A 17,792-nucleotide genomic window follows, 5' to 3' on the forward strand; every position below is an offset into this window, starting at 1 on the left:
ACTGTGAGTTTCTCAACATGCTTAACTGGTTAGAACTCCCACTATTACATCAAATAAATCAACTCTCATTAGCACACAAAATATTAAACCACTCAGACAAAATCCCAGCTCTTCAGCATCTTATACATCCTCACACCACAACAAGAACCTTGAGATCTAGCACCCTAAATCACCTAGAGGTCACCAAATTTAACAGTGAGGCAGGAAAATCTGTCTACAGCCACTCTATCTCCAAACCCTGGAACTACCTTCCTACTCACCTAACATCCAACAACTCTACCACTCAGTTTAAGAAACTCTTTAAAGTTCACTTCATGAACAACAGGCTATGCTCCTGTCTCACTCCTAGATAAAAACTGAGATTGCCGCTAACTTCCATACACCACAATAACAGTTTCTATTTTCTCACCCTATTTACAGTCCATTTGTGACTATATGAAATGAAATGCTTTTGACACTCAAGTTAAGATAGCAGTACCAACTACTTTTCCAACAAGTCTAATAACCACTGTATGGATTCTATGTATAGCTTGTCATATTTGGAATGTATTATGAAATGTCCTACCCTGTGGTGTTCATATTTACTTTGAGTGTGTAGAATATACTGTCATTTAATTATAATGTTAGTCTGCCTGAAATTTAAGTTAATTCTAAATATTTGAGATGTTGTGAATGTATGTACTTGGAGCTTTTCTCCCTGGGCCTTCGCTGAAAATGGATCTGTGTCCAGTCTAAAATGAAAGATATTATATAAGCAATATAGAGTATATACATGAGAACATTCCATATGTGTAGTTTTCAGCTAGCAAAATTTATATAGGATACGTCATGCAGTGGGTGCAGAGCAGATATAGGCATTAATTACAGACTAGGTACTTAAACGTTTCACACGTTTAGGAGGTGTAATATCTGAGCGATAGGCTATATGAGACCTGTTGCAGGAATCAGTAAAGTCGGTGGATATTGTTGCAGATGTAAGTGGTGGCATGATATTAAGGTAGGCTGTGAGAGTATCTGAATGTCTCACCTGGTTCAATGGTAGGTCTATAAGGGTTACGAAGAGAAGGAAGTAGACAGGACAGATCACAATGAGAGTTAGTAGAAGAGGGAAGTGGAAAGACTGCAGAGGTTGAGTAAGTAAAAAGACAGGTGGGTGTGAAAGGAGGATGCCAGAGCAGTAGAGTGGGGGTGAGAATAGTTGTGATGGTTGAAGTTAGGATATATGAAATGTGGTGTTAGCACATGTGCACAGCCAGAGTTAGGAGAGGTGCTGTTTCAGAGATGTCTTGAAGAGGGTTACTGAGCGGGTGGATCTAAGTGTTGGGGGGAGGGAGTTCCAAAGTTTTGCGATGGTAAAGGAGTAAAGCATCTGGCCAGCTGAAAGTTTGGGTTTTTCTACATTTACGAGCAGTTGGTTGTTGGATCGGTGTGGTCTGTTAGGATGGTATAAAGTTAAGTATAGAAGATAGAGCAGGGTACATGGATGGATTATGAATGAGTTTGTAAGCTGTAGTTAGTTGGATAAAGGTGAGATAGTTGGGGAGTTCAAGCCATTTTAGGTTGCGTAATGATAAGCAGTGATGGGATGAGCAGGAGGCATTAGTTACAAACTTAGCAATTTTGTTGTAGCATGAGTCTGGTTTGGATTTTACAGAGGACTGAATGTTGAAGAGGAGGAGGGCGCTGTATAAAAGTGAGGGTAATAGAAAAGAAGAGGCAAGGGAAAGTTGGGCTGATGCACTGAGTAGATGTTTGTGTCGGTAGAGAATGTCAAGCTTTTAATGTATCTTTGACATTGGACTGGATGTGGAGGTTGAATGTGAGGTTTTCTTCTATGATGACACCTAGGAGTTTTGTGCTGGGTACACTGTCGATAGTGGTACCATTTTGGGATTGAATGGTGAAGTTCTCTTTTTGTAGGTGTGTGGACTTTTTGGGGGCAAAGATTACTAGTTTGGTTTTGTTGGGGTGCAGGGCAAGATGGTTACTAGACATCCAAATTTCAGTGGAGGTGAGGGAGTTTTGGGTGAGTTGGTGTAGTTCTGAGGAGTTGTTTGCAGTGCAGATGATAGTGGAGTCATCTGCATACTGGATGACTGAGCCTTGAGAGAGTGTGGTGTGGAAGTTATTGATAAACAGAAGTGGGCCTGAAATGGAGCCTTGAGGAACACCAGTGGTGGTGTTTAGGAAAGGGGAGTAAGAGTTTGGCCATTTAATTGATCATTGCCTGTTAGTGAGGTAATTTGTGAACAGGTTTAGAGTTTGAGGTGAGGTACCTATGTTAGAGAGTTTTGTTAGAAGGAGAGAGTGGAATATAGTACTGAAAGCTTTAGAAAGATCAAGAAATAATGAAGATACAATTTTACCAGTATCACAGGCTCAGTTGACAGTGTCCATGAAGGTTATGAAGGCAGTGGTAGTGCTATGTCTTGGCCTAAATCCATGTTGGGTGGAAGGGGTGTGTGGTTGTGAGTCAGATGGTGAAGAAGTTGAGAATAGGTTCATAGGTGTGTACTAGGCTAATGGCCCTGGAGCCTTTACAAACCTAACCCATAGAATTACCCTGACATCGTACTACCCGACCTTAGTTCCCAGTCCCTCTGTTGAGTACAGCCACTGGAGTGATCCCTGGGGTGAATTTTCTATTTCCCATCCACTCGTCAAGGTTTCTCTTGAAGAGGGCCAGTGAGGTGCTCTGTTTGACATGTATGGGAAGTCTATTCCATAGCATAGCAAGAGCAGTCTCTGTGTTATGAACCTGCCCATCCAGCACATTCTGTTGATTGTAGTAATGAGGCTTGAGGTCACTGGAATGTTTGGTGAGGAGAGATTGGGATTTCTTTAGATGTAGCATTTCTAACAGAGCTGGAGCAGACATGGTTTTATATGTCAAGCAGAGATTGCCTCTAAGTAAGCGATATGAGACAGAGAATAGTTGGAGTTTTTTGAGTCTGTCCATATAGTACAAGTGTTTAAGGCCTAGGATCCTCATTGTGACGTATTTTTGCTGCCTCTCCAGTTGTTGCAGGTATCTAGTGAGGTACATGCCAAATGGGGCATTGTACTCAATGATTGGCCTAATAAGGGAAGAGTAGAGGGAGACAATGATCTCTTTCTTCTTCCTGGATGCAAAACCGTTAATAATGACATGTGCAACATAGAAGGACTTTCTGACCACAGTGGGAATGTGGTGGTCAAAAGAGAGGCTGCTGTCAGCCTGTGTTCCCAGATCTCTTATAACACCTTCTGTGTTCAGTGGACTACCATTGATGTGGTAATTTATGGGAACCATGTTTTTCCCAAAGGGGATGACGACTCATTTTTTGGCATTGAGCTTAAGGCCATGGTTCTGACACCAGTTGTTGGTCTCAGTGAGGCCTTTCTGTAGGATGTCAGCATCACTTGGGGAGTTAATAATAGCTCCCAATTTGCAATCGTCTGTGAACTTTGTCAGCCAGAGACCCTTTGTGTTGGCCTGGACTTCAGAGAAGTAGATACCAAACAGGACCGAACCCTGTGGGACTCCACTCGTGACTGGTTGGCAGTCTGACTTGAGTCCACTACTTTCACACTGTGGGTTCTATCTGTGAGCCAGTTTGCAACCCACCCAGTGATATAGGGGTTGATGCCTAGCTTAGTGAGTTTTTCTATGATTCCTGAATGGGAAATGGTATCAAATGCCTTGGCCAGATCAAGGTAGGCTGTATGAACAACCTTGACTTCATCCACAGCTTTGATGACTGACTCAAAGAAGTCAACCAAGTTGAGCAGGCATGATCTTCCCTTCACAAAACCAAACCATGTGGGATACAGAGTTTGGAGATTCCCTGTATCCTTGTTTATTAGGTCCATGATGATGTGTTCCATAGTTTTGCATATCAGACTCGTCAGGCTAATGGGGCGATAGTTTCCAGGGTCTGTAGTCACTCCTCCTTTGTGGAGAGGGATGACTGTAGCAGTGCACCATTTGACAGGGGCAAAGCCTGAGGTGAGGCTGTTATTGAACAGGGCACACAGGTGACGTGCCAGTTCCCTCTGTAGTTTATGTAGAACACAGCCAGAGATATTGTCAGGTCCCATGGAAGCTGTATTCTTGGCCTTGGACAGTGCTGTTTTAACCTGTGCAGCAGTAATACTGAGTGCCTGTCAATCTACTGGTATTGTGATTGGTCCTTTGGGGGGAGAGAGGGGTGAAGTTGGCTCTGAATCTGTCAGCCAGTATATTGGCAATATCTGTTGTTGGTATAGGAGGTACCATTGTGCAGTAGCTCAGAGCAAATCTGGGTATTGCCATGGAGATTCTTTACATAACTATAGAAGGCCTTGTGGTTGTCTTTACTATCTGCTGCAATTCTGTTTTCATAGCTAGCTTTAGAGGATTTGATGAGGGATCTCAACTTTTTGTTGAGGCTGAAAAGGGAGTTTTTCAAGTCTTGGGGCTTCATCTTATTCCGCATCAGTTTCCTCTTTCTGTTGTAGAATTTGTTTATGGCAGGGGACCACCAGATGGGCTTTCTTTTTTTGGTGGTGAGTGTCTTGGTTCTATTTGGTATGGTGAGATCCATGCATTTGTGTATGTGATTGTACAATGCATTGGTGTATGATTTGGTGGTCATGCAACTAGTCTCCATTTGCATGGGTGTCATGAAGTTAGTCACCTCTGTTTTTAGGAGCCCAAAGTTAGCTTTGGAGAAGTTTTTCATGGTGGTTACCTTTGTGGGGTTGTGGTGGTGGGGGGGGGGGGAGGGATGTGGATTTCCAGGGTGATTAGTTTGTGGTCTGATCTAACCAGGGAGAAGTTAACTATTGGTGTAGAGCAACATTCGCCCATGTTAGTAATGACCAGGTCAAGGATGTTTCTACCGCTAGTGGGGGTAAGAATGAGCTGGTCCAGGACATTTGATATAATGAATTCCAGGAAATGGTGGACAAGTGTATTGGTACATGAGTAGTTTTCCCAGTTAATGTAGGGGTAGTTGAAGTCGCCCAGTATGAGAGTGTTAAGTTGGACCCTAAGATTCTTCAATGTGCTTAGGAACGTGGAGTGTGAGTCTTGGGACAATGTTGGGGACCTATAGCAAACTATGACCTGAATCGCTGTCTTACCCAATGTTAGTTGCATGTGAAGTATCTCTGATGTGTTATGTTGGACTACCAGTCTGGAGGTATGCGCATCCTTTATGAATATGGAAACACCACCACCTTTGGAGCTTTGGTCCAAGTTCTGGGGCCGAAAGGTGTGGAATGAGTTATAGCCTGGTAGTGCAGGGGTGCTTTCTGCTGCCTTGAGCCAGGTCTCTTTTACAGCACAAATGTCGATGTTCTCCATTTTAAGGAGTGCTTCGAGCAAGTGCATTTTCAGATTTAGACTTCTAGCATTGAGCAGCATGACCCTCAAATTGCATTTGTTTGTAGCTGTTACAGTGGTAATTTGGTCTTTGGAACACCGCCTAAAAAAATGAATACATTTTTCCAGTATTTTAGAGATGGGTGATAGTATAGCAATGGGACAGAAGTTGGTGGTGTCTGTATTGGGGCCCCCCTTGTGTAGAGGGAGGATATAAGCTTTTTTCCAGATGATGGGCATATAGAATTCTTGGATAGATCTGTTGAGAAGTATGCTGATAGGGTAAGGGATTGAGTTGGCTGAGATTTGCAGGTATTTGGCAGGCATATTGTCAGGGGCATTTGTGCATGGTTTGAGTTTTAGAAGCAATTTTTTAATAGCCGAGGTGGGTATAGATGACAGAGTAAAGTTGGGAAGAGGGGGTGTACTGCTGTTAGCTGTGGAGAGGTCTGTGGTGGACAAGTTGGTCTTAGGAAAAGTAGCGGTTAGATTGGCTATAGTATCTATGAAACAGGAGTTGAAGGTTGAAGCAATTTCAGTGGGTGTTTTATTTGGGTCTGGGCAAGGATTATTACAAGATCCTGGGTTTAATAAAGAGTTGAGAGACCTCCAGAATTTCTTTGGGTTTTGCTTGTGCTGAGTTTGTAATGTAAGGTAGTGTTCTTTTTTATTTTGTAGTACTAGGTACTTAATCTGGTTTTGGAGCTGTTTGTATTGGGTGAGGTCAGATGGGTTTTTGTTTTTTTTTGCCAGATTTTCATGATTTGTTCCTGCATTTCATGAGATCCTTAGTAGATCTTGTTAGTCAACTGGCATGGTTGGTCTTTACTCTCGTTTGTCTAAGGGGAGCAAGGTTGTTTAGTATGCTGAGGAAGACTGAGATGAAGAACCCAACTGCCTCATTAAGAAGTGATTTTAGTGCATCCCAGTTGATGCTAAGCAACCTTTGGTTAAAGCTGGATGGACAGAGCTGGGATTCATCTCTGGTAACCCTGTACTGTTTATGATGTTTATTAATTGTTGTGGTACATTCATGTTGTATAAAGGCCGGTAAGTGGTCTTTCAGGCATTCAAATGTCTGAGGTATACTCGGTAAAGTAGCTGTAATTGATGGATACAGAGGCCATCTGTGGGTAAAAGTGACCTGCTGCTGCTGCTGTTTAATCATTGTTAAAGAGCAGTCTCTAATCTGGCATGGCAGAAGTAGCCTAACACAATGAACTGTATTTGATGAAAGTACTGTAAAACTAGTATTGCTATGACTTGTGTGTGTGTGTCTGTCTGTTTGTGTGTGTCAGGAGGCTAGCCATAGTGCATTTAATAATAGCAAACTAGTTATAATTACTTTCATTTTCCATCACAAACATTAGTTTTACACATGAGAAGTGGTTATCATTAGTGGCCTGGCAGTAGCAGAATGTGTATGAAAGTGACTGCTTACTGGTACAGTGATGCAGTGAGTGGCATGGTAATCTCAAAATGCTTGGCTCTGGTGTAGTTCTTGGCCTTGGCTTCTCTGTGTGGGTTTATCCATGCACTTTGGTTTTCTCCAATATCTCAGAGATATGCTGTAGGTGAACTGGCATTCTTCCCATTTGTCTGTAGGTAAGTCTGCATGTTGTATGTGTATATTTTATGATGGATCTGGCTTATCAGGGGCAGTGCCAGTAGAGTGTATGTGTGTGTGTGTGTAAAATCATATACTTGGCTTGTTACTGGTAGTACAAGTGTGTGTGTACGTGTATGTGTAAAATCATATACTTGGCTTGTTACTGGTAGTACAAGTGTGTGTGTACGTGTATGTGTAAAATCATATACTTGGCTTGTTACTGGTAGTACAAGTGTGTGTGTATGTGTATGTGTAAAATCATATACTTGGCTTGTTACTGGTAGTACAAGTGTGTGTGTACGTGTATGTGTTTGTTTAAAAATAATATCACTGATTTTTATCTGTGGAGTCAGAAAATGTTGCTGGGCACAAACATACCTTTTCTGGGTTGTAGCAAAAATGTTAACAATTACTGTTTTAGATAAGGCTTAAAATGCATTATAAACTATCCAGACCTTCAAAGCTTTTGTGGGTCTGGCAGCCTCCTCAACCCAAGCTGTATACGTTGATTTTCGACACAGGCTTAGTAGGTGGCATATACCCTAATCTCCACCTAACTGAGAGGTGACACATATGATCACTGTAGCCTGCATAAGGTGCTAGGTTGGTGTGGTTAATATTTTGCTAATCTTCCTTACAAACTCCAGAAGTATGTATGGAAGACTGCGACAACTTGTGTAGGCTGATGAACACAGTGTGGTCATTATTTATTTATCTTTCCTCATAAACCTCAGAGATGTGCCCTGAAGGTTACTCTAGCTTGTTTAGGGGCAGTGTGCCTTCTAGGAACAAAAAGTTGGAATACACTATTGCTGTTTATACTTTTTCTTCACTTTGCTCACAGTCAAACATCAGATGTGCATACAGACGGTTGTCTTTTGAGGGTCTGGTAAGGAGGCATAATGTTTTTATTTGTCAGACAGTAACAGAATGAACTATATTACTATGTTATATATATATATATATATATATATATATATATATATATATATATGGGTCCCCTTTACATTACCGAAACAACAGTTCACCGACACGGAGAAGACCGAGACGAAACGACCGACAAGCAAGTTGACCAAAAAGGTGATTTGCTGACAGCCGAAAGACCGACAAGGGTAACGTGTGAGCGCGACTCGGTAAGTGTGCGATTGTGACGGAGTTAGGAGCGGTCAGGTAAGTGTGCGATATTGTGGGATTTTGGGTTAGGATGTGGGAAAGGTGAGTGTGTGGTAGTGTCGGAGTTAGGGTTCGGGTAAGGTAAGTGTGTGATAGTTACGGACTGTAGTTTAGGGACGGGTTAAGTGAGTTAAGTTTAGAGTGTGGGTAGGGTGAGTGTGCGATAGTGACGGGCTTTATGTTTTAGGGTGGGTTAAGTGAGGTAGGGTTAGGGTGCAGGTAGGTTAAGTGTGCGATAGTGACAGTCTTTAGGTGTAGGGGTGGGTTAAGTGAGTTAGGGTTAGGGTGCGGGTAGGGTAACTGTGCGGTAGTGTTGGACCTTAGGGTTAGGGTTTGGGTTAGGGTTAGTGGATATGTCATTGTGTGTCATGTGTAGTTTATGTTGTTTGTGTCGGTGTAATTGTGTTCGGTTTTGTGAGTTGTCGGTGTTGTGTGGTTTCGGTTATTTGGGGTCGGTGTTTTGTGTGTCAGTGAAGTGTCGTGTCGGTAATGTAAATTAGACCCATATATATATATATATATATATATATATATATATATATATATATATTTTTTTTTTTTAGTATGACATCAGAGAGGTACACAAAAAGTGGCTTTCTTTTGAGGTTAGAGATGACAATGTATGCTGTATGTATGATATAAATGACTATGGCCATTTGCACCTTCACTTCCATCCCAATTTAAAACCACAGAGGTACACAGAAGGTGACTATTTTTTAATGGGGGGTAGAGAGACAGTCACTATTTTCAGATATGCTTTTTCCCTCAAAAGCGTTTGTCTTTTCCATCTATTGAGGACTGTTACTTTTTCTACTTTGATCATTAAGCCTTGTACAGAATTTGTTTCTTCTTTGAAAGAAAAAAAAGACTGCATTTCTTTCCTTACTCACGATTTTTGCTCAGGCCAGCAGTAGATCAGAAGGTAGGAAAGAAGCTCTAAATTGCACCTCAAAGTATCTACAACCTCCATGATTTTGGAAGATGTTTAAAAAAGATGAAAGGGGACCTATGTAGGAGCAGAAGTCAGAGAAAATGTAGGAACAGGATTGATGCTACAGAGGGAAGTCTAGGAGGAGTAAGAGATGATGTAAGATGCCATGAAATGAAACTCAGACCATTTAGATGGTTAATGAAAACAATCCTTACATAAATTAGTCCATAAACTTAAAATAAAGCCCATACAAAATGGTTGTGCTGACTATGGTACGCAAATGCAGAATGGAATAGAGTTTTGAAGGGATACGTGAGGGACTGAAGAGGAATTAATAGAAAAAAATGAAGATAAACCAATAATAAGAAATGCACCATAGGATTGATAATCAGAGTGAATGGTATGCACAACTAGCATGGAAAGAAAAAGCTGCCTGGTGAGCTGGTATTTATGCATTTATTTTTGTTCTCATTAGGGAAATATGGGTATAACATTTGAAAGGTTGGAGAAGTAACATTAGTAAATAAATATGCAATGCATATAAGAAATGAATGGAACAGAAGAAGCATGCTGCCAAAGTTAAGTACACACTCCAATAAGAGGCAGAAGTGTAGACAGTATAGTTGTATAGTGTATATATATATATATATATATATATATATATATATATATATATATATATATATATATATAAAGTTAAGATGAGAAGTTAAAAGTATAGATTTTTAGGGGGAGAGAACAAACAACTAACTATCTGGAGACCCCAGGTTAAAAGCACAGTTCATAGAATGAAGGGGAGGGAATAACAGGTAGAGGATACAGATATAAAATGAAAGGTTATCCTACAGAATTAAAAAAGTGAAGGTATGCAAAATATGCAGCTAATTTCTTGAAATATTACTGGTCTGCTGGGGCACTGGAAAAGCAAATGCTGATGGCATATTTATACAAAGGTATTGCCACCTCATGGCAAGAGGTTCTCCGGTTTGATCCTCGGCTGGGGGTGCCTTCAGGGAGAGTCTGCATGTCTTCCCTCTGGTCAAATGGGTTTTCTTTGGGTGCTCCAGTTTCCTCCCACATCCCAAAGACATGCTGTAGGTGGACTGGACACTCCAAATTGGCTCTAGGTGTGAGTGCGTGCTTGCATGTGTGTGCCTTCTGTGGAAGGTTGGGCGCTGGGCTGGCAACGTGACACCGTAAAACTCCACTGCCAATCATGAGCAGACAGGTGATCTGTTGTGGCAACCCCTAACCAGGAAAAGCCAAAAGAAGAACAAGAAGAAGAAGCTACAGATAGTAATGCTTCAAGAAATCCATATGAACAAAATAGAACATGAGAAATTCATAAAATAAAGTGGAAGGGAAGGATACAGTACACACATCCAGGAGGGCAGAAGTAAAAAGTATTACTTTTGTAAAAGAATGGAATAAATGTAAGGATAGAGGAAGTAAAGACAGACATACTGCAAGCTTATTACCAAAAATGATACAAAGCAGAGGTAAGAACTGGGAGAAAGAAAAAGACACAAAATTATTCCTGTCGGAGATTAATCTAACACACCTCATGCCTCAGGAAGGTCATAAATCAATATAAAAAGTACCAGAGGAAGAAACAGTCCAGCCATTAAGTACCACAAAATGGGTAAAACACCAGGAATAGATGGAGTTCTGGTGAAAATATGGTAGATATATTATGATAAGAAACTTCTGCTATTCTGTTGCTCTTGGGGGCCCAGGTCATGACTGAAAAGGGTCTGCTGACCAGCTCACTTACTCAGTTACAAAGTAAAATAAATAAATAATAAATAAATAACAGGATTGTGGTGAAATAAGGTAGTGTATCTCCCCTCCCAAAGGCAAGGATAGCAGAGATCAAAATAATATTAGGATAAACAGTTGTTTCTATCAACTGATTTTAATATTAAGAGGAGACTGGAATTTGATGTCTGATAAGGAAGATATTTCAGGGGACCAATGAAGCTAGATGTCTTGAGAGATATCTAAAATGTTTGGCTTAATAGACACTAGATTAATGATTGAGGAGAGTAAAGCGTTTGTTTCATTCATACCAATACTGAAAATGCGCATCGCTGGATAAAGTTCATGTATGCGAAGAACACGTAACTCAGAAAAAAAATGCATATGGCCCACCTTATAATCATATCATATCATGCATCTATAGCAATGACAATGAGTAGAAAGACACGATATGAAGCAGGAGAACTGGCATTCCCTTCACTTTTATTGAAAAAGTAGGCATTCAGAAAATGAGTTAAAGAAATGCTGAAGGAGCTGTTAGCTAAGGCTGGGGTGTCCAAGGAGAAGATGGATGAGATGGAATAAATAAAGACTGAATTTCAAAAATATCGTTAGGGTTAAAAAGGAGTGGAACGGGCCAAAAGTAACTGAAAATACAGAGAAGGGTTAGAAACTATCATGACATTTCATAAAAGACTAGGGAGAGAAAGAGAGCGAGCATGAGAGAACAGGATGTGAAAACATCACAAAATGCCAAACAGCAAGTGGAAGAGCACATAACCAGTTTTAACAAATGAAAATTAGTTACTTTAAATCAGCTTTATTTTTGGACTAAGAAGCATAGAAATGTTAAACTGTTAGTTTAGAGATTAAGACAGCAAAGGGTGGAATGATATATTTCTAAACTAAGAAATGCCATCACAGACAAAATGGAGATGGAGCCAGGTAGGATACTAACAAAACTTGAGAGCTTATTATGAAAAAATATGCAAATGGGAGGTATGAACCAGTGAGAAAGAAAAAGACCCAGAAGCATTCCTATAAAAGAGTAACTTAGCATACCTCATGCCTCAAGAAGGTCATAAATTAATAGGAAAAATACCAAAGGAAGAAATTAGTCTAGGCATTCAGCCCAAGCAATGGGAAAGACAAGGGGAGTGGGGGGGTAGATGGAATTCCAGTGGAAATATGAAAATTAAGACATATCAAGATAATTGATTTATAAACTATTTAATTCTATCATACAAAGAACTGAAATTCCAGATTCATGGAAGACAGAACTGGTAATAGTCATTAACAAGGAAGGCAGGCAACCCACAAATCTAGACGTGTATAGATCTATATCATTATATAACACAAGTCATGAATGATTGAAAACCATAAATATATAAACAAAAAAACTTGAAATATTAGAAACCTTAATGCACTCAGTAAGTGCTTTTGTTTCAAAACACTAACTAAAGTTTCTGATATTTTACTGTTGTTTTTTTTATTATTTTGTCCTGTATCAGTGTTAATCCATGACTGTAGAGTTTTTATGACTATACTTGTGAAAAGGCTCACTCGAGTTCCCCCCAAGTACTACCAAGTTTGATCAATGTGAATTTATTAAAGGGAGACAAACCTTTGACACAAACCTTGCTGATACAAAAGGAGGATGAAGTACAGAATAGCCTATTGATGTTAATTGGGGTATATGTAGAAAAAAGATTTCATGGGGCTTACTGAGGATTCTTAGTTCAAGTAGTAAACAGGATGGGATTTCCCAAAGATTTGATAAAACTAGTCATCATCAGAGTATATAGCTCACCAAAAGCATATATAAAAGTGAAATTAAGACTAACAATTTTAAACTGAGAAGGGTCACATAACCGGGACATCCACTCTCCCCACTGCTATTTTCTTTAGATCTTGAACCTCTCAGGGTTAAAAAATAGCTATATTTCCTGATAATGTAATTATATAACAAACCAATGACAAGACATCCCAAACTTATTCAAAGTGTTGGATCAATATCAGCAAAACAGAAGGATGTAAAATAAATGAACAAGATCAAGGCAATAATATTAAAATATGTCTCTTTGCATGATTGATTCGGAATTACCTGCTCCTGTGGGGCCATGAAAAAATGAAATATTTAAGTAATTGGATAAAAGAAGATGTATCCCAAGCAGCTAAAGATATGTGGTCAGGAACTAAACAAAAGATAATAGATAAGATAAAGAGATAGATAATCCTGTTTATGGTTAGGGAAACTAAACTATAGGTGTTTAATACATGTTTAGTACCATTAGTGCTATATGCTGGGCAATTATATCTCACCCAGCCAGAAGAAATGATCAAAATCAATTAAGAAATTAACAACTTATTTTGGGAAGGTAAAAAGGCCAAGGATGCAATTTTAAACAATGATTCTCTTAACAGTGCAAAGGAATATTGAAATTCTAGATCTTAAAAATTATTACATGGTAACATAAGTGAGATTAATATAAACTATAAAAAACAAACATTACAACCACAAGTGGAAACAAATGATTGCAGTATAAGGAGGGATGCAATTAGAAAAAAAGATAGCTGGGATTTTAGATCTAATGATAGTGTTCTAGTTTAAGGGGGGTTTCATTCATGACATTTAGGAACTTAACAGGGACTTCAAAAGTCATGGAAGGGGTCCTGTAACAGGTAATAAACAGATAATTGATTTTGCTTAGTATGATTTAGTGTTTGATAAGTTCAGTTTGTCAGTCTCTGGGAATCTATTTAGAGGTGATATGGTCTTTGACAAATATGGATATGCTGTCACAGTTGCCATTGTGTCTGAAGGCATGTTAGGCACTAAACCCAGGTATGGGGGGAGTGCTTTTTGGGCACTTAAACCAGGTTTCAGTAATTACATATATATGGATTACTCCCAAATGTAAGAATGCATCAAAGTTGGGCAGCTGGATGTATACACTTCTGGCATTGAGCAAATCACCTTACTTTTATCCTGTTTTGACACTGACACTTTTGTTACTTTGGAATATTTAACTGAATTTTGTCTAAAACAGCTACTATAAGGGCAGCAAAGACTTTAGCCAGTATGCAGAAACCTTTAAACAAGCGGTGCAGATGACCCATTGCAAAGCCAGTAGGACAGTCAAGATCATGCTGAGGCATACTGGATCCCCCTACAATGACACTAATTTTATTTATCTAATTGTTTAAACCATCACATTTTCACTGCACCTAGGCATCATTCACAGACAAGAGTATGCTCAGTATTTTCCAGCCAAAAACAAACTTTATTTAAACATTTTGCTACAACACTTTGTGCAGTCCACATGTATGGTAGCACTTAAATCATCAGGAATCTGTCCCTGTCCCTGTTCTTTCAGACTTGCTCTCTACTAACATCATAATCTTTTCTCTCATACGTCAGGCACAGCCCAATACCAGACATTATAATATGTTATAATATGGCATTTTATACTATTTGTTCTGCATTAATCATACCAAAAATTGTCATAATTTCCTGAAAAGTTACATCTTTGGAATACCGGTGCTATTATTCCTAGTTTTACCTTCCACTTGTCTGTTTTCTAGCCATTCTACTTAATCTTTTAAATGTTCTTTTCTATCAACACAACACTCCTATTTTTTTAGAAACTTGCTTGGTCTCTGTTTCATAATTTAAACCTTTATTACCCTAATGCCTTCCACTAGGATTATTACTTGCCCTGGGCAAGGTTCCTTGTTTAATTATCATTTTTTTTTTTTGTAATTTTTTAAAGCCCGTAAGAGTGCCAAGGTCGCCAGTGCTTTTACATACCTCTTTACTTTGCAGTCCTCTACCCAGCTTAACAAGAAATCGATTTCTTTTACCTGCTGCTCTGTCCATGTGTGCTTATATATCAGATTCAGTAAACTCTGCCGATAAACAGTTAGTTTGTTACACATCCAAAATATATATGTTCTCAGTCTCCTTTCTTTGAATAAATTTTTCTAACTTGCAGCTTACAAGTACACATTAAATATTGGCTGATCTTATATGCAATTGTGGCTTCTCATCTCTGTTTGGACTCATGTCACATTTCCTGAATTTGTGTTTAAAAAAAAGAAAAAAAACTCAAGAAACAAAAAATATGTTTTATTTTTAACCCCTAATCCCTTTTGACACACAGCAGATGTAGAACTATATACACACTTTCCAAAAAGGGAAGCCATCCATACATGTATGGGCAGATGCCCCAAATAGACAGCTTTACCTACATAAATTTAAGTTTAATTATCCATGTTAAAAAAAAAATGTTAGAGCCTCTGTTCCTTCTTGCAACCATGCCATCCATTTTTGCTGCATCTCAACTTCCCTCCCAGATATGTGAAACAACTTGCATACTCTCAGATGACTGATTTTTAGCCTTAAGAAAGTGCCCTGGTTACCATTAAATGAATGGACTTTACATTGTTATGCTTTATTTATACTGAAGTGATTGATGCCAGTAGGAATGCATCTGCTTGTATTTGCTTCACTGCATCAGATTTCATTTATTTTCACTGAACTGTTTATTTCTCATTTAAGTACTCAGTCAGATGTTTCAAAGTTCATGTTTGTCATTTCCTTAGTAATTGCCTATGCTCACAGACAGTTCATCTACAAATGCAGAGATCTGCTGGTAGATTAAAAAATGACCAGCTAATGGTACTGCAGTTGCATGACAGCTGACCTCAAATGCTGAAGAAAGGAGGTCATGATTTTGGCACATAAATACATAAACGTATGAACTAGATACTGGCAAAGAGTTCAGTCAGGTGCTTTCCCGTTCAAGCCCCAAACTCTCTAAGGGTAAAAGCCCTATTCTGTCAGGAAGTTATGTATAAAGGTATGGGTGTGGATAATAAGGGCAAACAAAGTACATGAACATTTTTAGCCAATAGATCATTATGTGGCTCAGTCCCTTTATAAAAAAAAATGTGAACCAGCTATTCTAGGAGGGCTGTAATTTTTATTTATTTATTTAGAACTTATTAACAGGGGTGAATACTGATCCTGTTGGACCCATTTCTTTCTCAGCCCGTGGAAATCACAACAGATACATGATATTATATACAGAAAGAATAACAAAATGCAGCATATACATATATTATATACTTAATGAATATTACAATATATAATATCATGAAGTGGTGGTGCTGCGGTAGCGTTGTCGCCTCACAGTTAGATGTTGCCCGTTCGATTCTCAGTTAGAGCGTCTTCTGTGTAGCGACATGCGTGAATGGGCATTCCTTCGTTGAAGGTTGTGTGTTAGGCCCAGCAAGCCAGTACATAAAAATCTACTGCCAATCATTAGCGGACCGGAGTTCCACTGTGGTGACCCCTAACCGGGAAAAGCCGAAAGACACAAACAAATAATATCATAAAGTGAATATATAGTTGTATAGAGAAAGGTATTAGATAATTCAAGCACATAAAAGGATCAGCACCTTCAAACTTTAAAATCCTTTTCAGAAGGAAGTCAGTATGCAACCACAACAGTGGGAACATCTCCAAATAAGAACATCAGTAACTAAATGAATGGAACTTGTAGTAATCTGGCTAAGGGGATAGAGACACTGAAATGGATAACACTCACAGATTTGGCCATGGCTAACTTGATACCATTCACATCCTCAAGTATTTTATCCTTTTGTTGAGGAAATATGTAACTAATGTTCAGGGTGGTTTCCAGAGATGGCAAGAAAACTTGAAAATAAAACTGGCTTGGGGGAACTTGGAGAAGAAGTGGACGTAGGTTAAATAAATACCTCAACAACTTGGAAGTCTGACAATTCATCAAAACTTCAATACATCGAATGGCAACTGATTCAGCACAATGTATTGAAAAGAAAAAAGAAAAAAAAACAACCTTCTTACAACAAGATATAAATATTACATTACAAAATAGTCACACAATATGTCAAAAGCAATTTTCAGTGTCTGATGGTTCCAAAGTAGTAGTTTATATAGCTCTCAATGTACTTATTTTTCACTCTGCCTAAAAACACCAAAGACCTTCTTCAGATTATCCTCTATAATCTTTATATTCCTTTTAAAGAGAACCTATCCCAGGCCCAGCAACTCCCCTTCCTCAACAACAGAATTGGCCTCTTCCTTCTCTGACTTGCACCCTCATCAATGTCCATAGCATTTGAAGCAAGCTAGACCACATTAAGTACTTTTATATTCCAGCAGAACTCAGAGATGTTAGCAGTCACAAAATCCTGGCTCAAACAAGAACCCCCTAACTTTCAACACTTTCTAACCTCCTACAAGTATGTCAATTATGCAAAAACAGGTAAATGATCTGGTAGAGGCTCCCTAATTATGCAAGAACATAACCTTAACCCAAAAGTTATTCCCCAAGGAAACTCTTCTTCAGACTTTGGTCCTAACTGGTTTCTCCTAAAATTTTCAGCTCACAAAGGCAAACCACTACTGATCACTACAAGCTGTTACTCCCTTCATTCCTAAGTAAATTCAAATTACTCATCGCTATCATCCTTAATAACTGCACAAAAATAATAACAATCATTCTAGGTGACCTCAGTCTTAATTATCTTGCCCCTCTTTTATGCAACATGAGTACTTTCCTAGCAGATCTAGGTCTCCTTCAACTCATATAAGTACCAACAAGACCTAACTTCAGATTCTCCAAGCACTCTACACTCAGTCTGATTATACTAACATGCCAAACTCTATTTCCATTATAAAAATTCTGCCACCATCACTAAGCAACCACTGCCCAATCACTTTTACAATTGTCAACCATCTTATAAAACTGCCAACAATATTAAAAGCCTTCAGAAACTAGAGAAGCATTAATATTGACAAACTCAATATCCGTCTTACTGGCTAAAACTGGAACCATATACGCGCCTTTTGTGACCCTAATGTTGCAGCTGTAAGCCTTACCAACTTTCTACTCCAGCTGCAAGACAAATTCATGTCACTTATC

Source organism: Protopterus annectens, chromosome 14.part0 (genome assembly GCF_019279795.1).
Source record: "Protopterus annectens isolate FY-2018-M chromosome 14.part0, PAN1.0, whole genome shotgun sequence".
In the NCBI taxonomy this organism is placed as follows: domain Eukaryota; kingdom Metazoa; phylum Chordata; order Ceratodontiformes; family Protopteridae; genus Protopterus; species Protopterus annectens.